The following is a 25,142-nucleotide window of genomic DNA, read 5'->3' as shown; positions in this document are numbered from 1 at the left end:
GTATGTAACCAACCACAAGGTTCCTGCTCCCCTCCCTTTGCTACATTTCAAAGTTCGGATTGGAGGGGGGAGCCATTCCCCAAAAGCTGGCAATGTTTTGTTACTTAAATTGAACACCGTAGTGGGAATTAGTGTGTTGGTTTTGCCCTCCAATTTCAGACTGCCATTCTACTGTGATCCAACTGGTTTCTACTCCTCAAACAGTGTCTGCCGCTCCGTTTGCAGACTGCTGAAATTATCCTGTACTTCTCATACAAATCTAATGACATTAGGTTTGACTTTCTCAATTACACATTTCTTTGAACTCCTGAGGGGTAAAAATAAAACCCCAAACTCTACAGACACTTACCTCTGTTTAACCTCTCTCCCCACCCTGCAAAGCCCCAAACCCCACTCTTGCTACTATAGGAGCGTGAGGCGGACAGATTTATCTCTGGTTGTCTGTAAGTTCCCCAGGTCTGCCTTCTGTAATGAGATATAAGGCTCCTCTCAAGCACACCTCAAAACACTTCTAACCAGGGTACAAGATTATCTTGTCAGAGCACAGACTCTCCTTGGGTGGGTGGGGAGAGGGCTTCTGAAGCAGTACAGTGCAAAATGTAAAGCTCTTCCAGGTTCTTGGAAGACAGCAACACCAACACACCACCCAGAACAGCCTTTACATCCCACTTTTCCACCTTCCTTAATAGCAAAAGTCCTGCAGGAGCCATTGTGCTCTTACAGATGCTATTGACCTGTTTCCTGCCTCTATAGCTGGTTCCAAAACCTCCACGGGAGCTATGGAGCTGGAAACACCTGCCCACAGTAGCTCTGCACCCACAGCCGTCCCACCACCCACAATCCCAGAGAACCTCAGCAGCAATGTTTGTAAGACACAGGTCTCTCAGGGGATAGAGTGGTGATGATAGTACAAAGCACTGCCAATGCTGGTAAAAGCGTTACTAGTTCTTGTGATCTGAACTCCTAAAACTTGTAGTGTCTGATACTTAGCCTAGAGCTCCAGCTTCTACAAATCATTATTTATTTTTAAAACAAACAAACAAACAAAACCCCCAAAAATATAACAAACCCAGTTTGATGATATGACAGCTAAAGGCAAAACACTATTTAAATTGTATTCACAAGCCAAGTTTCCCCATAACCATATTATTCTATGATGGATTTTAAGTATAGACATTTTTCATACAAACTCCCAGTGGCTATCCTACTACCTGTACATTCAGTGAGGGTTTGGGAGACAAAGAAAGAATCCCTCAAGGGGAAAACATCTTTACATGTGAAAACCTGCCTGTGCAACACTTCATGTACATTTGCTCCAGTTTTATAATACAGAAGCATATACACTGCACTTTGCCTGAAATTTGGAAGAACTTTAAGGAAAAGTATGTCTTAAAATTGCTTAGTTTCTTGAATTCACCAACATTTTTATGCTTTCCTGTCAAACCAAGCTCCCCATTTGCACAGATAGAGTTCTCTTTTTTTTTTTTTCCTGTTGAACTCTGACATTTCAAACAATAATCCTGAACAAGCAGGGACACACCAGAAAGTTTCATCCAGGCAGTACCCCACAGCACACACATTTCAGAGCGCAGGCTGTGTATACAAAGAGAGTAACTTCTTTGAGGTGCAAAGATTTCTTCCGCTGAACCCTTCTAAACAGTGAAAGACTTGCACTCCTTAGCCCAGTTCGGATCAAATGGGGCTGAAAACAGAGGTCCTCCAAACCAGATGAAAAAGGAGACATCTGCAATTCATTCTGCAGTGTTCGCTGCAATCAATTCAGGATGGAGATAGATGGTGAAATAATGGTCTAGTCCTAATCCATACACACAACCCACTGGTGCAGTGAGAGACTTAAAATAAATTCAGAAAATATGTTTCAAGTATGCAGAGATCTACTGCATTTGCTTTGGATTATGTTTTTTTTATTTAAAGAAAAAAAACCCACCAAACATTTTGAAATATAAATTCTTGAATCTCCCTTACAGCGCAGAGTGAAGAACTGTGATTTTACCACAGAAGTATTTTGCTTCGTTTTAAATTAAAGAACATTGTAAAACCAACTTTAAATTATTATATTTTTTCAGTGGATTTCTTGGTTCATGAAACTACACTGTTCTTGTCATTCATTCAGTTTTTATGGCAGGAGTTATATTTATCACTATATTTAGCTTTTAGGTGAACACTGATACTTACTGTATGCACAGCCAGCTTCTGAAGACAAACAAGGAAGAGACAAAGTAGAACATGCAGGAGCAGGGTCAAAGAGAGATGTGTATGTATTCAAACTGATTTACTTTACTTCCTGTACCCTAAAAGATTTAGTCCCTTTTTAAACAAGGCAGTCTTTCATATATGGCAACATTTCAGCTCACGTGGCACCCTTCCAAGTCTAACGCATCAAGCAAAGCTGATGTATGGAACAAAATATGGACTATATAAATACTTTACTGATACCGTTTCAATAGCCAATTCAATGTCAAGCATTTCTAGGAGTGGTGTGTTTTCAATTTCCTTTTTTAAATGAAAAAAAGTATGGTATAATATGCTGTGGCATTTATTTTACTTTTAGTTAGTGCAAACAGTTCCAGATGTATATTCAGGCATGAAAGATTCTTAAAAGACGCTCTATATTGATTGTACAGTACTTACCACTTCTGTGCCAACACGTTCAAAATAAAAATAAAAACTGCCAAATTAAAAGAGCCCATTGTCTTGTTTCCTTTAAACTCACAGCAAGAACAAACCCGTGTATGACACACAGGATTAGAACCTGCCTCCACCATCCCAATTTATACAAATGGAGATCTAAATCTGTGGGACTTCATATTGATTATGGTTACTTAGATGGCATTGGACTAATTTTGATTATTTTGAGAGGGATAGCAAGGAATCTGCAAGCAGGTAACTGCAGAGTCACACTAGTGACGAACTGGGAGTCAGGAACCCACAAGTCCCCCTAAGAGGACAAATTACATAGCTCTCTCATCCATAACCATAATGCTATCACACTACAATCACTAATCTAAAGTCCCTCCTTCAGGTTTGACCAAGCCATGCAGCACTGTTACAAGGCAGTGCTTGTGGAGACCCACAGCTCCTGACTCTCAGGCCTGTCACTACACAGAGCAGGACAATACTACGAGGTATCTGCCTTGGCTGAAAAGGCCTCATACAGTATGACCCTTGTATATATGGTAAAGCCTACCTACCCTGTGCACTGCATGACATTTGGACAACAATGCTGCAGACCCTCTCCCAGCCAAGCATGCCTGGGACTTGTTTGAGACCAGTCCAGTCTTCATTCCATTCATCTCTTGGCCCTTTTGACTTTTTTTAAAGAATAAACAAGGACCTAAACATAATGGTTGTTTTTCTGCTATAAACAAATGATCTCAAACAGGCATAACACAGACATAACTTTCTGTCAGCACCAGATGCAGTCACATTATTGGCCTAGAAAGAAAACATCACCCGGCTTTCAGCTCCCCAGTGGACAACTTTTACTCCCTAGATGATCTGCAGAAGGGCAGTATCAGAAAGCAGCTCAGACACTCTGACTCTGTCTTTTGTCACAAAACATTATGCCTGCAAGCTTTATCCACCAGGAATGAGCATGTGTGTGGGGCAAGCGGTGGACATACATAGCAGTTTTCAAGACAACATGTCACTGCCCCTTTAGCGCACAGGGCATGAAGCTCACACACTGAAGATGACCCCTTTGCAAAAGGCAATCACAACCTCACTGCAGTCTTATCTTGGTTCTCCTCTACTCAGATAGCTAACAGTTCATATCACCAGCTATTCTTCAGATAAATGAACAGCACACTCAGTTTGCCCATTTCTTCTCATCTAATATGCAGGATCTGGAGGAAATTCTGCATCATGGGAGTTCACTGAAGTTATCTCAGGCCAAGTTATCAGAGCTTTCTTCAGATGTGCTAAAAAAAGCCTTGAGAATAATGCAATCTCTACCCTGTCTCACAAAAGCTGAATGGGATGTTTGTGCTACTCTCTCCCGGTTTTGGTGGGAAGACCTTGTGGGTACACTGGAGGGAAAGGATGCCATCCAGAGTGACCCTGTCACACTTGAGAGGTAGAACAGGGCAAACCTCAGGAAGTTCAGCCAAGCCAAGTCCTGCACCTTGGGTCGGGGCAATCCCAGGCACAGCTATAGGTTGGGCAAACAAGAGAATCAGAGAAGCCCTGAGGAGAAGGACCTGGGGGTGCTGGCTGATGAGAAACTTAACATGAGCTGGCAGTGTGCACTCGCAGCCCAGAAAGCCAACCGTATCCTGGGCTGCAGCAAAAGGAGCATGACCAGCAGGTCGAAGGACGTGATCCTGCCCCTCTACTCCGCTCTTGTGAGACCCCACTTGGAGTATTGTGTGCAGTTCTGGTGTCCTCAACATAAAAAGGACATGGAACTGTTGGAACAAGTCCAGAGGAGGGCCATGAGGATGATCAGGGGACTGGAGCACCTCCTGTATGAAGACAGGCTGAGAAAGTTGGGGCTGTTCAGCCTGAAGAAGAGAAGGCTGCATGGAGACCTCATAGCAGCCTTCCAGTATCTGAAGGGGGCCTATAGGGATGCTGGAGAGGGACTCTTCATTAGGGACTCTAGTGATAGCACAAGAGGTGATGGATTTAAACAGGGAAAGTTTAGGCTAGATATAAAGAAGAAGTTCTTTACTGTGAGGCTGGTGAGGCACTGGAACAGGTTTCCCAAAGCAGTCATTCCTGGCAGTGTCCAAGGCTGGGCTGGACGGAGTCTTGGGCAACATGGTCTAGTGAAGGTGTTCCTGCCCAAGGCAGGGGGGTTGGAACTGGATGATCTTAAGGTCCTTTCCAATCCTAGCTATTCTATAATTCTATGTAAAGCAGGTGAAATGGCAGAGAATGCTTTGCATCATGTTCTTCATCCTTGTCTGGTCCTACCATCATGAAAACAAACTAAAACCACAGAAGCACTTTCTTTTGTTTCAGGTCTCTAGGCTGAGAGGTTCTGACTGGCAAAACAATGTGTCCCATGCTCATGGATAGCAGCTGAAGGCAGACAGTTGGACTTACTATAAAATAAGGAGGGCATTATATCAGTCTCAGAATTGAGACAAAAATGTTATGGCTTGGCTTTCTCCTGAAAGAAAGAAGGAAAGAAACTTGTCTTGCCATATCATTTCATTTTAAAAGATGAAAAAAAATACAAAAATGGCATTTTTCCTTTTAGTTAGATATTAGGAAGAAGTTCTTTACTGAGAGGGTGGTAAGCCACTACAACAGGCTGCACAGAGAAGCTGTGGATGCCACTAGATGAGCTTTAAGGTCCCTTCCAACCCAAACCATTCTGTGACTCAAAGATTTGACATGTTTTGACAGTTTCAAAAAATATCATAAAATCACTTTCAGTCTTTAATAATTAAAAACTGATGCTTGGCAGAATTGTACCTTTTTCAAATGCCTCTTTTCTCCTTCCCCCTTCCTGACTTTACAGATTTGACCATGTAAAATCGCTTGAACATACAACAGAATACAGGGAGAAGAACACATTCTAAATCTAAATCTAATACCAACATAATGTTTTATAAAATACTATAACAAGAACAGACAAGCAAAATAAGGGCCAAGTGTGGCATCTGCCTTAAGTTTCCATAAACCCCCAGAATACAAAGTCTACAAGTTCACTTGCCATGGCGGAATACATACCAGTTGGTCTGTAACAAAGGCAAAGATAATGCAGATTTATTCTAAATATCCTACAAAGCAGCATGAAAATGCCTCTATGTATGCATAATTAATGCAGTTAATAAGCAAACAGTCCCACAATCAGTATCAAAATACTGTTTTCCTGTTTACATTGTTTTCTGGATCTTTTCTACTTCATTTTATTGACAAGCTACTTAACTAAGAACCTTATGTTTTGATTGGCTGTCTTTCACATGACAGGAACTATTACTGCTACTCCAAACTAACTCACTAAATGTTGAGGCCCGAGTGAAGTGAAAAAGAGCTGCTCACCACCTGCAGCACGAAGAACCAGAGGACAAACAGCACAACTGCTGGCCAAACCCACTCCCACTCCCTGTCCTCCCCACCATGAGCTATAAAGATGACAACCCCTCCACATTAGCAATCACTCCTTTCATTTCTCCTATACTTCCAGAGGAAACTACTGGGGTGTTTTCAGATGCAGCTTCCCAAAGGCTCCCTGACCAGTAGTTCACTTCCTTTTTGTACCATCTTCACTGGAAGACCTACCCTTGTCAGGATTGCATGTAATTTGACTATTAACTACAGATGAAGTTAGACGACTGACACATAAGAAACCCAAATGCCATTAGCAACAAACTGGTACTGTTGACATGCTCTTACCATACTCAACCCCACATAGCACATATCCTTCCCACCAGAAGTAAGAATATTTTCTCTCTCAATGCCATTACAATTCCCAAACTTGATCTCCAGAGCATATTTTTATTTTTAACCCAAAGTTTGTAGAGTCCTAAATTAACAGTAGTTTGCTATACACTACTAAAAAAAGTCTGAAGCAAAATAAGTACAAACTCCCTTATTATTTAATGCACTAACATAAAGTATAAAGCCTAGCTATACCCATTTTCAAGAAGTCCTAAGAGAATACTGATAGCAGTGTTCCATTAGATTTAACTAGAACTGAAGTCTCCAATACAGACTAGATAAAATAATCTAAAATAACTTAGTTGCAGGACACCTTCAGGTACTAAATTATTCCACCGGCAAAAAAGTTATTGTGGCTGCACTTTATAAAGACATCGCTTATAAACCTGCCAGTCCTTTAGGGTCAAAAAGAATCAAACATGGGTTCTACCATCTAACACAGACAGCTAAATTAGCAGACTAGATTTCCCATATAATCAGTGAAAAGAACAGTTATAGCCTCTAATTTCTTAATTCCTATGGCTGCTAAATCAGACAGTATGAATATTCCCATTTAGATATAGGCTCTTTGCCTCATGAGAACCAGAGGTATTCAGACTGCTCTGGCAGCATGGCTGGTGTACACAAGAATTGGTGATCCCCGGTCACCAGGCATACTGACTCCTTGGTTTCTATTCAGTCAACCAAGACCACCAATGAAATCCACTGATGAAAAATGCATAATGAAACCTATTTTGCCCAGAAATCCTCATTCATGTGCTACCACTGTTACTTACTGCCACTCCCAGCAACAGAAGAATCCAACTATAGGCTTTTCCCCTATCTCGCTACTGATAATCTTCAAGTAGAGCAATTTATTACCCTAATAAGTGCTTCTGCATTTGTGGAAATGCACACTATTGAAGACTACAATTTCACATCATCGGATGATGCCATTAAAGACATCTTGTGTTAACATGAGTGACTGTCTAGACAGAATGTAAGAAAAGGTTCATCATGAGGTAACATTATTTAGTGACAAATAAGCTCACAAGCAAAACAAATGTTACCATTAGCAAAAACAAAAGCATATTTCAAATAAGTGTCTGGCCTAATATATCACATGTTAACATGGAATAACGTAAGCATGTAAAGGAAGAGCGAAAGGAAGAAACTTGCGTGTGTTATGTAAAACCAGACTAACAAATACAAAACCAGAGTAAACCCCTTTCTAAAACCAGTGAATTCACACAAATTCACCTTGGCACAAGAAACCCCAGAGTGCTGTCCTCTTGCCCCACAGTGCTGTGTGTCATTCAGAAGGATCTGGACAGGCTGGATCAATGGACATAGAGGAACCTTTTAAAGTACAACAAAGGCAAGTGCAGGATCCTGCACCTGGGGAGGAATCACACGTGTACCAGTACAGGCTGGGGGCTGACCTTTTGGAAAACAGCTCTGCAGAGAGGGACCTGGGGTCTTGGTGGACAACAAGCTGTCCATGAGGCAGTGGAAATGTGCCCTTGTGTCCAATAAGTGCAATGGTGTCCTGGGATGCATCACAAAGAGAACTGCCAGCATGTCGAGGGAGGGGATCCTCCCTCTCTACTCAGCGCTGGTGAGGCCTCCCTTGGAGCACTGCATCCCTTCTGGGCTCCCCGGTATAAGAGAGACCTGAAGCTCCTGGAGGAAGTCCAGCTAAAGGGCTACTAGAATGACTACGGGTCTGGAACCTCTCTACTGTGAGGAAAGGCTGCGGTAGCTGCTCCTGTTTGGCCTAGGGAAAAGAAAGCTCTGCGGGATCTGATCAATGTGTTTGAGTACCTGAAGGGAGGGTGTCACGATGACTGGGCCAGACTCTTACTGGTAGTGCCAGGCAACTGAACAAGAGGCAAGGGGCATAAACTAAACCATAGGAAGTTTCACCTGAACATGAAGAAATGCTTCTTCACTGAGGCCGACTGAGCATTGGAACAAGTTGCCCAGAGAGGTGGTGGAGTCTCTTTCCATGGAGATACTCAAGAGAACAAATCTGAGCAATGGGCTTTTGGTGACCCTGCTTGAGCGGGGAGGTTGGACCAGATGACCTCTGGTGGTCCTGTCCAGCCTCAACCATTCTGTGATTCTATGAAACCAGGTGATCTCACCCAGGAAAAGAGGTGCTGGTTTAGCCTTGCACCCACAGCCCCAGAAACATGCTTAACTCTAGATACTGAAAACAGCTGTAGGTAAACTAATGAGACCACTCACAGGACATACAGTTACACGAAATGTTTCTAGACTGTAAAGCACCACAGCAGGCTTAGTCTTGCACAACAAAACTTAAAACTTTCTCCTTTTAAAGTATCTTCCCTTTGTTTTGAATTTTAAATGTCAGACCACAAAAACAACAAAACACCATACAGCTGAAGCCTGTATTGAAAAGCAATCAGCAATTACTACAGAATCCAAAGAAAATATAAGCAAAATTTTGAAACAATTTCAGGTATAGCAGCATTGCCATGCTTGACAGTTGTAGAAAACATGCTTCATTTCATGCCCAACAGATTAAAAGTAAATGTATTCTTCCCCCCCCCCCCCCCCCCCAATACATTAAAAAAAGGTTTTTATATTTATAAAATCTCATTTTCATCAACCAACTAAACAGACTACTAACACAGCAATTTAATATTGGCCTTTGTGGATCAGTACAGCTTCCATGGCTTACTTTTATATATGTGCGTATATATGTGCACACGTGCGTGTACGCGCACACGCACTCATACACATATCTAATCAAGTTTTATTTATTTTGCATATAAAAATAATTACTGCGGGGTTTTTTTTTTTACATTCTGCTTTAGAAAATTATGAAAGAAATAGTCCCCAGTTACACTGAAGGGAGTGTTAAATGAAGGGGAACCTGCAGGGTGAAGAAGCCAAGACATCAGAGAGAAACCACTCAATGCTACATGTGCAAGTGAAGTATTGACAACATAAAGAAGTCTGATGCATTTGAACTCTGAATGTTCAACGTGGATGCACTTAACCCTTGGTAATATGGTCAGTTTTCTTGTACATGAAAAGAATCTTTGTACATGAAAAAGAACCTTATGAAAAGCAGATTTAGCTCTCTCCATGCTATGGAAACACTCTACATTTGGCTCCAAGTCTACTTGGATAAATACATTTTGCTGCACTGAGAAGTGGATTAAGCAGAAGAGGAGCCATTTTTATAAGGGAAAAATATTAAACAGGAGGAAAGAAACTCTGCAGTGGAGCAGAGGGTAGTTGAGAAGGCTCTCAACTTCCAAGGGGCAGGTTCTCCTCATGGGGGGGCACGCACCTTCAGCGTTCGCGGGCAGCACTGCAAGTGGATAAAAGTACACGGAGAGAACCACCAGCCAGCTGCTGGGAGCATGCCTGGGCAAAGAGAGGCTGGGAATTTTTGCAGGTAACCACTGACCACTAGAGGGAGCCGATATTGTGCAGCCTTTCCATTCGGAAAATTCAAAGTAAATGGCACGGTACTCCGAAAGTCAAAAGGGAGATGCTTTAAGAAACGTTCTTTCCAGTATCAACAGTTAATTTCAGGATATCGGGAAGGAAAGCTTATGACACTGTGCATGTATACATCAGCACACGGTATTCTGTTTCTACAATGCCAAACACAATATTAAGTATTTCTGTCTAAATTTTGGCTTTAATTATTTCTGCCTTAAACCAGTAACTAGGCAGTACTGGATGCAACAGAAGACCATTTTCAGTGCCCCTATTGTCACCTATCTACCCTAATCAAACAAGTCAGATGCTCCCTCTGCCCCCCAACATCATCATCCTGTTAGATGTTAGAGACGGCTTCCCATATAAAATACTCAAAAAAGTGAAAACTGCAGCAAGCAGCACATCAGACATCAGCATGTCTACAATTTCACAATACTTCCAGTCATACGAACCCATATCCTGCTCACACAACTATAGCCATGTGATGATACATGAATCTGAAAACTGAATGACATTTCTGCACCAAAGCACAGAGAACCAAACAAAACTTACTTTCTTCACATGTGTATCAGTCAGACAGATCAAACAGCAAGCAGGGAAGAAATAAATGAAAAAAAATACTGGGGTGTCTCACAGATGTTTATAAACATCCTTCTGGCATCACATACGTATTAAGAAAGCTAAATCCCAATGCCAGAGACAATTCAAAAACATAGAGACATAAGTGACTGTTCTAGGATCTCCTGTAAGAATGTATTTCTTTACGGTCTTTACTTGGAATAAAACATGTAAAACACATCAGTAGTTGTAGGGTTTAAACTGCTTGGATATGAAGAAATAAAGAACTGCTGAACAGTAACAACTATCCATGGCAAATTCTTAAAATTATGAAAGAAAAATTTCAAAAAGGAAACCTGGGACTACCTGTATGAAATACTAAACCATTAACAAGAATAACTATCCCCAAATGAGTTCCTATCCATTATCTTTTTTCATAATTATTGAAACAAAGCAAGTAGCTTCAGTAATTGAGCATACAAATGACCTTTTAAAAACTTAACAGGTCATTTCCAAAGGTGATTATGAGCCCTGACTTAGAGCTACTCAGTTTTGCACATAATTCTGCCCAATGCCAACAATCTGCACAAAATGATGACAAAATGTGTTTCCACCCGACTAGGTGGAAACAAACTTTCAGAAACTAAAACCGTCACTTCAGAAGGTATGAGGTGGTGAACACTGATGAATCAAATGCAATCATTCCCATGATTGATTCATTAAAAATTTTGCGTTTGCCTGTGTTCTGCCGTCAGAAGAATGGAAAGGAGGTGGTAATTATGTGTTAGAGCCCTTACAATGCCACATGCTGTAAGTAATGATGATGAGTTTAACAGTGAAAAGTCTAAAGTTAGATAGAAGGGATAAAACCACAGTAGGTTATCAGAGAGGACATCAGATATACATATGAAGAGCAAGAAATGTGGGTGGATAACGATACTTCAACTCTTGAAAAGTGTTCTTGCAACAAGAGGATGCTCTTCATCACAATGGTCCTTACTGGCCCTGTTTCTTAATGGGTAGTTGTTTGTGCTTGCAAACCGTTTTGTATTTGAAAGTACTAGAAAATTATTCAGAACCTCCATTTAAGATAAAGACCAGGAGCACGGACATGCAGCTTCCTCAGTTGCTGAGGTTGATAAGTAACAGTAGGAGACACAGAAACAGATCCGGGCGCTCCCACTGTGAATGACTTGGGCATGTTGTAAAGAAGTTTACTGAGCAAAACCAGAATAGGTTCACTTAAAACGTGCAGAGAAAAAAAGGGTAAGCATACCAAGCTACATTAACCAGAAAAAAAAAAAAAATAGAAGCTTTCATTCATATCAAATAGATGGGCAAACAAAACTATAAAAATCTTCTATCTTAACTGAAATTGGACAAAGACTGTGACACCTAAGAAACAACTACTATATTAGCATAGCTTCAGTTTAAATGTGTCCAAATGGCTGAGAAAGAAATGGGTGAGAGGTGAATCAAATTTGTACAAAAATAAAACCTTGATTCTGGAAATGTGTATGTGATTTTTTACAGGAAGGAGTGAAACACAAAATGGGATTCTAATACTGATTGCTTTTCCTGCACTTTCTTCTCTAGCAAAAGAGAGAAAAGAAGTTGCAAACAAACACAGTGAGATAGTACTGCACTGTTCAGTTGGGCCTGGGATCTCAGGAGTCTCTCAACATACCTTCCTTTCCTTCAGAGACCCCAAACTCTGACAAGAATGAAGACGAGAAACTGCACGTTCGTTCTGCAGGCAGCCAGCTCCCTTCTCATTTATTATTCTTCCACTATTTCTGTTTCTTTTTCTTATTGCTTAAATCTTTCTTTTTTACTATCTCAAATGTAGACTTTTAGCACGTTCTGTATCACATTATGTCATACTGGAACAGCTCCTCAAAATGCTAAAGTTCACTTGTGATTATTTATCTAAAAGCTTTGTTTTCTTTTAAATCGTATATATTCTGTTGAACTGTATCTACTGAGAGCTAAACAATCAAGCCTTCAACCTGCCATCTCAAAGAAGTTGATGTAAAAGAGTCCAAGTAGGGTTTACTGTCGGTCTGTAATGAGAGTAAAATTATAAATCTCTGTACTGAAAGCCAGCTGCTTCATTCTTAACTCTGATCCCCACCCCCCGTTTTCTTTCACATTCTAGCTAGCATACAGCTGTAATAAATGTGGCTCTTCTCACAAGCCATGCAGATGTTAACAGTTCTGTAGGACATCAAGAAACATTTCAAGAATCTTGTAAGTGCTGACTAAACTTGCTTGAATTACCCACACTACCTCCTCCACATTCCTATTCAGTAACATTAGCCTTCCTGAATGTATTAAGGGAAAAAAAATAATTAGCATTTAAGCCAAGACATGAATACCTAGGTCTAAATGCTCTATCAATAAACAAGGAATGTTCTTATGCCACCAGACAACAGATATTCAGATAGTGAACCAAAATAAGTCCATTTATTCTTTGTCAAGATAACTAATGCATTCTTCATTTCTTATCTATGCAAGAGTGGCTAAATGACTGTCTGAAAATAAAGACTTTATAAAAGTCACTCCTGGATGTATTTAAAAAAAAAAGGATCAGAACTATAGCAAGATCTTTTCTAGTAATCAAGTGAATTAATACTAAATTAGAGTGAACGAGTTCAAAGTGCTACCTTTGAACATATTATTAAAAGTTATATTAGCATGACAGTCACATGCATTAAAGATTAAGGTAAAGCCTCAAACCACAGTTGGTTCGGGCTGCAGCAAAAGCCCAGCAGTGCAGGTACAGGACTAGATACCAAATGGCATTCATTTAACAGGCCTGTACTAGAGATACTGTTTAATATTCTTCCCTCTTCAAGCAGTATGCTGGTTTTGGCTGGGGTAGAGTTAATTTTCTTCACAGCTGGTGAAGAAAATTCTTCATAGCTAGTATGGGGCTATGTCTTAAATTTGTGCTGGAAACACAGTTGATAATTCAGGGATGCGTTTTTTGTTACTGCTGAGCAGTGCTTACATAGTGTCAAGGCCTTTTCTGCTCCTCACACCTCCCCTCCAGCGAGCAGGCTGGGTGTACAAGGAGTTAGGAAAGGACACAGCTGGGACAGCTGACCCCAACTGACCAAAGGGATATCCCACACTATATTACATCATGCTCAGTATATAAAGCTGGGGGAAGGTTGGCTGGGACATGGGGGGCCGCTGCCTGGGGAGTGGTTGGGCATCATTTGCTTGGTGGTGAGCAATTGTTTTCATTTGCATCACTTGTCTTTCTTGGGGTTTGTTCCTCTCTGTTATCTCCCTTTCATTACAATTTTTTTAATTATTGTTGTCGTCATTGTTATTACTACTACTATTTTATTTTCTTTCCATTCCATTATTAAACTGTTCTTATCTCAACCCATGAGTTTTCTCACTTCTATCCTTCCAATTCTCTTCCCCCATCCTGCTGGGGGGGAGTGAGCAAGCAGCTGTGTGGTGCTTAGTTGTTGGCTGAGGTTAAATCATGACAAGCAGCAGGCTTAAGTCTTCTTTTCTGGGGTAGGACTTTCAAATCAGTTGAAGCAGTTTAGAGACACAGTCAACAACAAAGGCAAAAGTACTCATGTATTGCTCCAGACACTTGAAAATCCCACATCAAATACCCTACCCTGTGTGTAAACTTCACACTTTGCAAAACCTACAGGAAGGAGGGCTGCAGAGCAATGCACAGCACTGAGCTACAAAAGGATCACAATCTTTGACAAGTTCAGAAACAAAATGTTCAGTCAAGAGTTTCTACAGTGCAGTTTTGAGATTATCTCCAGTCAAGTGTCAATCGCAGCAGAGTTTCAAAAAGGACAGGGTAGGGAGAAATAAAACAAACACATCAGTACATTTCCTGCAAGGGATCAATAAAAAGACATCACTTCTACAAAGACTTACATACCTGATCAACTTCAGATACTTATTCTATCATGGTAGCATGCCTGAAGTTAAAATAAAGTCTTTTAAGATGTAGGGCCTTAATAATCTACCATGAAATGCGGAATTCAGGGTATTATTTGTTCTTTAATTTAGCAATACAGGAAGCCTTAAAATTAAGCAGAATTGCAATGTGCTATTTTCTGAATGCTTCATGACACTGCTTTTGGAGTAATTTCATCAAAATGTCATTAAAAGTATATTTAAGCATTTTGAGATAAGCAAAAAGACAATAGACTACAACCTTAAAAGAAGTTAATGTAATATTAACAGAAGCTACGTAATTAGCTAGTCCAAAACCTCAAACTGTCTTTAAGCTTCCATGAACAAAATAAATTGAAAGGAGAGAGCAGGAAGAAAAGAACTTAAAGAAAAAAAGAGAAAAATAAAGAGATGGGAATGAAAACCCACACAAGCCTGAGTCCCTCACTGCTGTTATTCCTCCACAAGCGGAAATGCTCGGCTCAGTCCTGGCTTAGGAGGCATAAACATCATTGAAATTCAAAGGCAGCTCCAAGAAAGAGGACGCCTCAATTGGTATGCAAGTGGTGTTTTCTCGCCCTGAATACATTATGAACTTGCAGCATGCTAATATGCCATGCTATCATAAGCACCAGATGGAACAGTAGGCAGTATATGTCCCATCAAACCTCAGGAAGATGTATTAATGTTCCTGCTCTTTTTTTTTCCTTCCTTTCCCCTCCCCCTTCCCTACTACAACCCTTCAGCTGTGTCCCTAGACTGGCACATTTCTTAGCATCAGTCACCTGCTCCTGAAAGCACAGTTCTCCAGGGTTGCCTCATCTTCACCAGGTGGTGCCAAGCATCTTTTCGATCTTTCTTTCTTGCAGAAGGTAAAGGCCACAAGACGTCTCAGGCTGTGCTTACTGAAGGGTACCATGTACAAAAGGTAACATCATGAGATAAATGATAGATGAAAAAAGACTTTGGGCTTAAAGCTACCACAATTGTTTTAAATTATGTATAAGTAGCGTGGCACAAATTTTCCCCTACTATTGGCAAATGAAGAACTGGGGGCAGTGACAAAGGGTAAGATTTTCTATATAACCAAATAAAACAGGAAACTGGATTAAGGTTCTTTGAACGGAATTCCTTTTGTCACCACACTGGAAACCTTTTCAGAGAAGATGAACACAATTCAACAGCTATTTATAGGGTAGAGGGCAGGGTTTAATTTTAAGTCAGAGTATGAAAATGGCACACAGGTAAATTAGTTCACAGGACTTTATTTTTTTTTTGTTACACACATGACATTCTTTGGCTTTTATGACTAAAGAATTGCTTGGACACCTATGTATGGTTCTAAAGAAGTACAGAATTTTAATACTGCTTTGCATCATTAACAAATTTAGTCCCAAGCAGGTTTTATATGTCTAAAGAGAAATGTAATCTAGTATTCTGTATGAAAGTATATGCATACCTATACAAAACTAAAACACAGGAAAAGTTCAGGTAATACCAGAAGATCTATCTTGTCATAGAAATATGCCTCCTACTGAAATATAGTTTGCAAGAAATTTTTTTCCCCTTCTACTGGGCCCTTCAAAAGATAAAATAATGTCCTGAAGACTGAAAATGAAAAGTCTGTGCATTCAAGCCACAAGTAAGAAAGACCTGAGATGCCTGAAGGAAAGCAAATCAGCTTTTTGTATTTGAAGTTTTAATGTTCAAGGTTTTTTAAGCACATTTGCTTTTCAGAAAGAAATCACATCAGTAAACATTTTGCTAATTTCTGATATTTTAGAAACCACCTGCTGATTTACAAACAGCTCTCACTAAGCATGTAGATCCATTATTTTCCTAACAACATTAGCCTTCTCGTAAGTACAGTCTAATTCTGCAAGACACTGAGTATTCACAACTCACACAAACTTTTCCAGAAATTAACATTGCTCAACACCATACAAGAGCTACATGAGTTACCTGCTGCATAGACAGGATTTTTGCAAGTATTTAGGGTCTGGTTTACAGGGACTTCCACCCAGCCATCCAATCCCAACTAAAATTAAAAAAAAAAACAAAAACTTTTTCTTTCAAGCAAAGGACTTTATGACTGTTATTCACAAATAACAGGCATTGTTCTAGCATCTATGAAGTCCAGATAAACTCTAATGCAAGGATGTCTTAGGAACTGAGTCACAAACCAGACCTTTTTTTTTTTCTTTTTATCTTCCTACTCAATACTGGGGGGCTTGTTTTGTTTCTTAATACATAGCCTTTAAGGATAATTTGCTAGATTATGATTTGCATTGTGCAAATAAGTCTATTCAAGTCCATTATCCTGCATTATAAAGTAATTTCTGACACCTTAACAGCACTCAATTTAATTACAACACACTGAAACAGTACAGCTGACTCCCAAAGGAATCTGTTTGGATCAGAAGATGATGGTATATGCTAGCTGCTGATCCTCTTTCACCATCAGATTCACAATCAACTGTTTCAAAGAACAGTATCAGAACATCTGCATCATCGTATTATTTTGCGGTAAAAAGCCCTCCAAAACCCAGCAACTGCAGGCAAGAATGCACATATCCTAGAGTTGTAAGCAGACATACAGCAGCTTTGCTGTAATGATCAATAGAGACAAAAGAAAAAAAAAAAAAAAAAAGGCTTTGATTTTGATTCAGCAAGCATCTATTTCTGCAGCAGAACCCCATTGGGGAATTCATCTGGGCATCTATTCCATATCTAGTGTGGCAGGACAGCAAAAACACTTAGAGCCTCCAAAAAGAAAAACACTTGTAACAAGACTATTAGGCATTCCTGGTGATTAAGTAATAGACACTCAACTCATTATTTCAAGACTGTCTTGTACCAATGCCACAGACAAAACCGTGCAGTCATATTTGCCGGTGTCAGAATGAAATCAAGGCACTGCAATTTTCTGTATTTTTTCAAGAAAAAGCAAGTTATTTAGCAGCATCCACAAAGCTCTTTCTGAAAGAATACAGAGCTTAGCTAAGGAGAGAGTATATCATTTCTCTTGTGGCTCTATGGAGGGATGCAGGTCGATACCTGAAATGTAGGCAGTATTTTTATCTTTGGAGCTTTTACAGACTCTCAAGAGCAATTTGAAGCAAAAGCTTTAAGGCAGCATAAACTAAAGAATTCTGGTTTGCTGGTCACTGAAGATTAAATACCATTGCTTTTCTTCCTTAAAATGAAAATAATTGGAAATTACTAGTCTACCAATTAAGATGGCAGAAGAAAAGGCCTGGCTGGTCAGCTGAGAAGCAACCATACAAATCCAACCTTTATTCCACCAAGACTTTATTCTGTCCACCACCACCACTTTATTCTGTCTATGCATAAATGTCTGAAGAGGGCAAAGAAAGACTACACTGGCTCTTCCTCAGACAGCACACAGCTTGCTGTATACACTCTGAAGACTCTGATTTCATACCAAGCTCTCAATGGAAGTTTCATGAACAGACTCATCTCCTGTGCAGCAAGCTTGCTTATTAAATATAGAAACCCCAAAGATAGATTTGCTTTTACAACCAGAGAATAATGTAAAGAGAGATGTAAGTAAATTAACAAAACAAGTATTCTTCATAATACTTTAAAAATTTAACAGGAGAGACACAAATAGCATTCCCAGAGAGGCCACAGTCTTACTTCTCCGTTTGCAAGTGGACAATAAAGGGCTCACACTGACTATTAAGGATTCAGAAAAGTAAAACATACATTCGTTTCTGCTCAATCTCCTTTTCAAATTGCAAAGGATTTTTGTTTCTGAAGATGCTGTGCAGTGTAATGGAAATCTCTGTGTAAAATAGTCAAATATTGACCTTAATAAAATAATTCCAAGATCTAATATGAGTAAGATCAACAGAATCACATAATCAACTAGGCTGGAAAAGACCTTTAAGATTATCAAGTCCAACCTTTACCCCAGGACTGCGAAGTCCATCACTAACCCATGTCACTTTTATCTTTTACAGCATTGGCCAGATGAAGTTCCAATTTTCTCCCTGCATAGCCTAATAATATCCTTGTACTCCTCATACACAGGTGACACTCCCTTCTTCCACAGGTGACAGATTCTCCTTTTTTCCCTTGAGGTCAAGCAGTATCTACCTGTTCAACCACGCTGGTTTCTTCCCCACCGGTTCAATTTTTGGCACTTGGGGACCACCTGCTCCTGTGCCTTGAAGATTTCATTCTTGAAGAGTGTCCAGCCTTCCTGGACCCTTTTGTCCTTCAGTAATGTTGAAGAATTCTGCCAGCCAGCACCCTAAACAGGCCAAAGTCAGCCCTCCAGAACTCTGAAGTGGAGGTTTTGCTCACCTTCTTCCGGGCTTATTCAAGGATCGAAAATTCTATCATTTTGGTGATCGCTTTGACCAAGATGGCCTCCAATCATCACATCACCCACCAGTCCTCTGTTTGTGAACAGCAGATCTAGACAGGCATCTCCCCTAGTTGGCTCACTAACCAGCTGGGACAGGGCATTATCTTCCACACCCTCTAAGAACCTCCTGGATTGTTCCCCTTCTGCTCTGTTGTACTTCCAGTGGACACCTGGTAGGTTGAAGTCCCCCAAGGGCTAGTAATAGTGAAACTTCTCCCAGTTGTTTGAAGAACACTTTATCCGTAGCTTCATCCTGGCTAGGTGGTCAATAACAGACTTCCACCAGGATTATTTGCTTGGTTGGCCTTCCCCATGATCTTCACCCACAAACATTCAACCGTCTCACCCACAACATTAAATTCCAGGCAGTTGATGCACTCCCTGACATACAACACAAACGCACCACCTCGTTTTCCTTGCCTATCCTTTCTGAAGAGCCTGTAGCCATACATTGCAGCACTCTAATCAGGCAAAACATTCCACCACATTTCTGTGATGGTGACTGTCATTATTTTCCTGCTTCACAATGGCTTCCAGCTCCTCCTGTTTGTTGCCCATGCTGCAGGCATTGGCACAGATGCATTTAAGTTGCCCTGAGGATCTGACATCCAACAGCAGCATGCTACCGCCTGGCTCATTCTAGCAAGCCCAGTGTTATTCCTTTCTTTCCCCTTCCAACCTAGTTTAAAGCCCTCCCTATGAGCCCTGCTAGTTCCTGGGCTAAGATCCTTTTTCCCCTTTGGGACAGGCGTACTCCATCTGCCACCAGCAAGCCTGATGCCACATAGACTGACTCATGGTCAAAAACCCAAAATTTTGATGTTGACACCAGTCCTGGAGCCAGGAATTAATTTGCAAGATTTTTCTTGTGCTACCATTGTCATTGTTCGTGACTGGCAGGAGGGACAAGAAAACTACTTGCGTTTGGGATAACCCTGAACCAGTTGCCCCAAGGCCCTGAAGTCCTTTTTGAGTCCCCTCAGGGTCCTTGTTGAAGAGATTTCCTCATTGCCTACCTGGAAGATTAGTAAAGGATAGTAATAACTGGGCTGTACCAGTTTTTCTGGTGATGTCCCTTGCCCTGTTCCCCAGGGAGGCAGAAGACTTCCCGGTGAGTTGGGTCAGATCAACATATGTGGCCCTATGTTCCTTGCAGGGTAGAGTCACCAATCACCATCACTCTTCTATTTTTCCTAGGTCATGATACGAGGCATTCTCTGACTATTCCATGGTGACTCTTCTAACCTGGATGATCTTTATCTACTTTATCACCTTCCTCATTTTCCTGATCCTCAAGTACCAGGGCCTCAAACCTGTTGTAGAGGGGTACGGTTCTACAACAGTATAGCTGCTTCCAACCTACCCTGTCTCCTAGGTCCCCTCCACCTGCCTAGTGGCAAGAGGGTAGGCAATCCCCAATTTCTTTTATTCTGGGTGGCTGGCTTGCTTCTCCCAGGGATGGTAAAATACGGCTCACCAGTCAATCTTCTCAGATTCCCTTATGCTCCTTAGCCGTTCCACCTCTTTCCAAGCTCTGCCATCATGCAGAGCACATCATCAACCCGGTGACACCTTGCATAGCTACCATCCAACATCATCAACAGGTTCTGACACTCACTGCAGCCAGATACCTGGCCGGCTACATGTTTTTGAGGGACATCTGTCTGGATTGCCATGTCCTTTGTGGCCAGCAGAGAGGACTTAGGTTTCTTTGCCTTCTGCTGTGAGGATGCCATCCTTGAGCCACTTCTTGATGACCACTGGCTGTGCTTACCTCTTAAGTTCGCCAGGCTTTTGGGCCCTTCCCACTCACTGCTGCTGCCACCCAATGCCCTTGTTTATCTGCTCCATCTGCTGTGCTCTCAAGGGCAGTGTTTCATCCATTCAGCGGTAGTGCTGTCCCTCCTGGTGCTGTCCCCTATGAGTCAGCTGCTGAGTCAGCAGAGCTGCCAGCTCCTGGGCAAGTCCTGGCAAGAACCTGGGGCTCCCTTTGTGGCTCTTATCATTCAGGACCAAGACTCCCGGACGCTGCGTTTTCCACACTTTCCAGTGCTGGAGGTGCTCTCTCTACAGCTACTTGCTTTGGCAAAAAAAAAAACTCTTTCAGGACCCTAGAGCGAGGAGATGCTTCAGTGCCACAAAAGAATGAACTCAACCAATGTGGACCACCTGAATTCTAGAAACAGAGTTTTATCACTGTTCTCCATCTGTCAGAGGAGAAATATAAACTAAAACACCCAAGACCAAAAACGTAGTAAAAGCTGTCAGAAACCAGTTTCCAAGAAGAAAACTGATGCCTTTCCAAGCTATTCAATGGCTATGACATCTGACCTCACTGGATATCTAATTATACCCTTTCTTTTACAGACATAACCAAAGTTGCTTTAATGAGAATTTTTCAAAAGCCTTCTTTATTGTGTTAATAACTCTCGAAATCCCTATGGTTCACTCAGTATTTCTTGGTGTGTGCTTTCAAAATTGATACAAACACCAATTCCTTCTCAAAAAGAACAAGGTTATTACATCCTTTTCTAAAGATCATTTCTGTACACTGCAGTGCTTATAGTTTAAGAAGGTGGAAAGTGGTGTACCCTGTACAGTTCCAAGTAAAGAAAAGTAGCTAAATGAAACAGTAATGCTGTCTACAGAAAATTACCTCTGCTAAACTTCAGTTAGGAAACTTTCTCCTAACTAGAATACAAATAAATGCCTGCAAACCTAGCAGATATAATTATGAAATCAACAATTATGTGGTGAAATGGACTGGAAATATAAAATTAAAACAATAAATGTTAATTTGTATTTGCTAACCATGACTGATGTGGCTGGTGCTCTGCAAGGCACAAAATCCTTCAAAAGAAAAAAATTATTAAAAAAAATCAAGGAATTGTATGGGAAAGGCACATATAGCAAAAGTCTATGGAGATGGCATTCACTTTGATTATAAAAAAGTTACAACAAAAATTCAAGGCTGTGTACACATGCTTGTTGTCCTGGCTCAAAAGGGCCACCAGAATATATCGGGAATGCGCAGTTTAAAAGCAAGAATCAAATTATGGCTGTATTTTTCATATGATATGAGTGCACACATTTTCCAAACTGTAATCTTGCGGCAGGAAGACTATTTGAGTCATGTGTGTTTGCATGACTCACAAAACACATATTAAGCACAGATCTGAAAAAAGGAAGGAGAAAGGCCCTGTATCACTAAAATCAGGAGACTACTCCTTTAGCAGGATGTGGTTTCAAAACAGAAGTGCAGCAAGACAGTGAATCCAGCACCACTAGAAGAATCAGAGGGGAAAAAGGGGACTACAAGAATCTGCACCATAGATGCACAGGGGGACTCCCAAGGATTGAAGAAGGGGATAATACGTATATAAAGAAAATTCAAATAAAGCATTAGAACTGAAAGGATATCAAGTTAAATTTTAGAGATGCTTTCTGAATTACTTACAGAAGACAGAATAGTGCATTAACCCACAGAAAAGATGTATCAATAAGCTGGAAAGGACAATAGACTTCGAAAGGTAAAGCATATTCCTTCTTGAATCATCATTTCACACTTCACTGCAGTTAAGCATATGCAAATCTCACTTCCTGCAAATCTCAATTCATTACAGCAAACCCCTTTTTTAACCAAGAACGATATAGGTCTGACTCTATACCAGATCTGCACGAACTTGCAGTATGCTTGAAGGGTTACTAAAAATACATTTTTCTTCCTTATTCCTCAGCCTCTCCTCCAAGAGGTGATCAATACTGATTCCTTTTGCTCTTCTACTTCCACACCTCTATTGGTCTTTGTCAGCTCAGTATTGTCAATATGCAAAAATACAGCAGAGCTCGTTACAGTCTGCTTCCAAAGGGATGTCCATAATGAATGAGAACCATATGAGCAGTACTCCTAATAATTGAGTCCACTGCTGATGGTATTTCCTTTCAAACTTCAGAAATATTTCCTGCCACCTTTGACTTACACTTTCTGTCTGTTTAAAAGCACGGTTAAGTTGCAGGCATGGTTCCAGAACATATATCCACACTAATACTGAAATAGCAGGTTGGATAATTTAAATTAAATCATATGTGTGGGTCCTACCAGATAGTTATTCCTCATGAAAATTTCACAAGACTGCTATATCCCAAGAGCAAGAAGAAGTAGAAATAAATGCACAAATCATTATGCAACATCATGGAAAAGCTCAAGTAATGCTGTAGCTTTTTCATGCCATAGGAATTTGGGCAGGAGATTTTTAGAAGCTGGATCAGTTCAGTGTCTCTTTTGACACTACAGCCCTAAACCAGCTGCAAGAACATCACTACCAGGTGGTGTGCTGCAGTACAAGACAAAACCAAAAGGTCTGCAAACTTGTAGTGAAGCAGCTCCTCTCAAATCCCAAGGTCTCCATCAACTTTTCTCAAGTCCTTCTGCAATTAATGCTCACAATGAGGCTATTTCTTCACAATCTGCCTCTAAGTGGCAGTAAAGAAGAAACTGCTACTAGGGAAAAAATAAAAAACACCAACAACACAGAGAAATAAATTCAGCTTTTGTATGTGGAAGAAAAGCTCCATGAGCTACTACAGGAAGGAGGTGCAACCCTTTCAGCGAGGACTGAGCTTGACCATTCTGCTCTCCGACTAGCATGGAAAGGCAAAGTTCATTCTGCAAGTTACAGATCAAATAATGGCTTCAGATCCAATTGGAGGAATACGTCACTTTAGGTGCTGCCGAAACTCCCCCCCGAAACACAACACAAAAGCCAATGCTACAGATTGCTCTGCTCTCCCCTACACTGCACGGGGCTAAAGCACCTCAGACTTCGTATCTAAAACAAGTAACAGATCCAGTAGAACAAAGAATCATGCAGGCTGAAGTGACCTCAGGAGATTAGACAGTACATGCCCTACTGCCTCAAAGCATGTGCAGTTACATCAAGTGGCCAGAGGGTTGTCCAATATGGCATCTTCCATAACAAAAATGCCACTATGTTTCTGGACAACCTGTTTCGGTTTCTGACCACCCTTATGGTGAAGGATTTTTTTTGTTTGCATCTACTGGGGATTTATCATGTTCTATTACGTGTGCCTACTGCCTCTCATCCTATCACTATGCACCTCTGAGAAGAGTCTGGCTCCATACATCTTCTTTACACGCTCCCATGATAGAAAAGATATTAAGTGGGTTATATTTAACTAGCAACTGCCTACAGCTCACAAACAGGGAAATACTGGAGATAGGATGCTTTACTCCTACCTTTCAAGAGCCTCAGTAACTTGGAGACATGGGATCCACAGCACTTCTCCCTCCTCCAGAAAACATGTCCATATCCTCACCTTCAGAAGATTGGCAAGTAGAACTGGTTTGCATATATATCTTGCACACTAGGCGAGACGGAAGAGGTAAGCTTTGATTTTACTCAGGTTTTTGAGGGGACGCCTCACTCTGGAAGTGAAACGCATGAACTCTGTCCTGGTTTCAGCAGTAGCAGTCATTTTTCTCCTTCTTAGTAGCTGGTGCAGTGCTGTGTTTTGACTTTCAGCCTGGGAATAGCGCTGATATCCCCGATGTTTTTAGTTGTTGCTCGGTAATGTTTACTCTGACCAAGGACTTTCTGAGTCTCATGATCAGCCAGGGGGGGAGGGGAAGCTGGGAGGAAGCAGAGACAGAACACCTGTCCCAAACTAGCCAAAGAGGTATTCCATACCACAGCACGTCATGCCCAGTATATAAACTGGGGGCAGTTACCCCGAAGGGCAGGATCACTGCTCGGTAGGGCTGGGTGTCGGTTGGCAGGTAGTGAGCGGTTGTATTCTCTTCCCTTGTTATTTCCCTTATCATTATTATTATTGGCGGTAGTAGTAGTGGTTTGTGTTACCCCTTAGTTTCTGGGCTGTTCGTATCTCAACCCCGTGGGAGTTACATTCTTTCGATTCTCCTCCCCATCCCTCTGGGAGCACAGGGAGTGGGCGAGTGGCTGCATGGTTCTGAGTTGCCAGCTGGGCTTAAACCACAACAAATTCAAATCCTCCTTCATCTTACTCAAGCTCAGGTCTGTAATGTATTCCCACAGCAGGGGGATGGAAGGGGAAGCTACTGCCCAGCAGTAACTTATATGGGATGGGAGTAATCTCCATTGTTCTTATCCTGCCTGAGAACTGAGCAGGCAATATTTCAGGAGGGATAAAGGCCTGAGATCAACAGCAGCAAGGATGATGCAGCTCCCACACTGCTCCTGAGCTTAATCTGGTGACTTTCGCATACAAGAGGCAGAAATACCGTGTACACTGGAGAATAAAACATGGTGCGGAGATGGCTTTGCTCCTGGAGAGTTAAGCCAGGGAATACAGACAGCACGGTACAGCATGG

At 41.1% G+C, this 25,142-nt stretch overlaps 1 protein-coding gene across 8 annotated transcripts in view; it reads right to left on the bottom strand.

Moving 5' to 3' along the window:
* Positions 1 to 25,142, bottom strand: part of RUNX1T1 (RUNX1 partner transcriptional co-repressor 1) — a 120,737-nt gene that overhangs the window by 55,848 nt on the left and 39,747 nt on the right. The gene's annotated exons all lie outside the window — the stretch shown is intronic.

Source organism: Pezoporus flaviventris, unplaced genomic scaffold (assembly GCF_033815535.1).
Source record: "Pezoporus flaviventris isolate CSIRO_AGI_PZ_B2104156 unplaced genomic scaffold, CSIRO_AGI_Pfla_v1 ptg000007l, whole genome shotgun sequence".
NCBI lineage: Eukaryota > Metazoa > Chordata > Aves > Psittaciformes > Psittacidae > Pezoporus > Pezoporus flaviventris.
The sequence above is the reverse complement of the archived record's forward strand: the minus strand, read 5'-3'. Positions and strand labels throughout refer to the sequence as shown.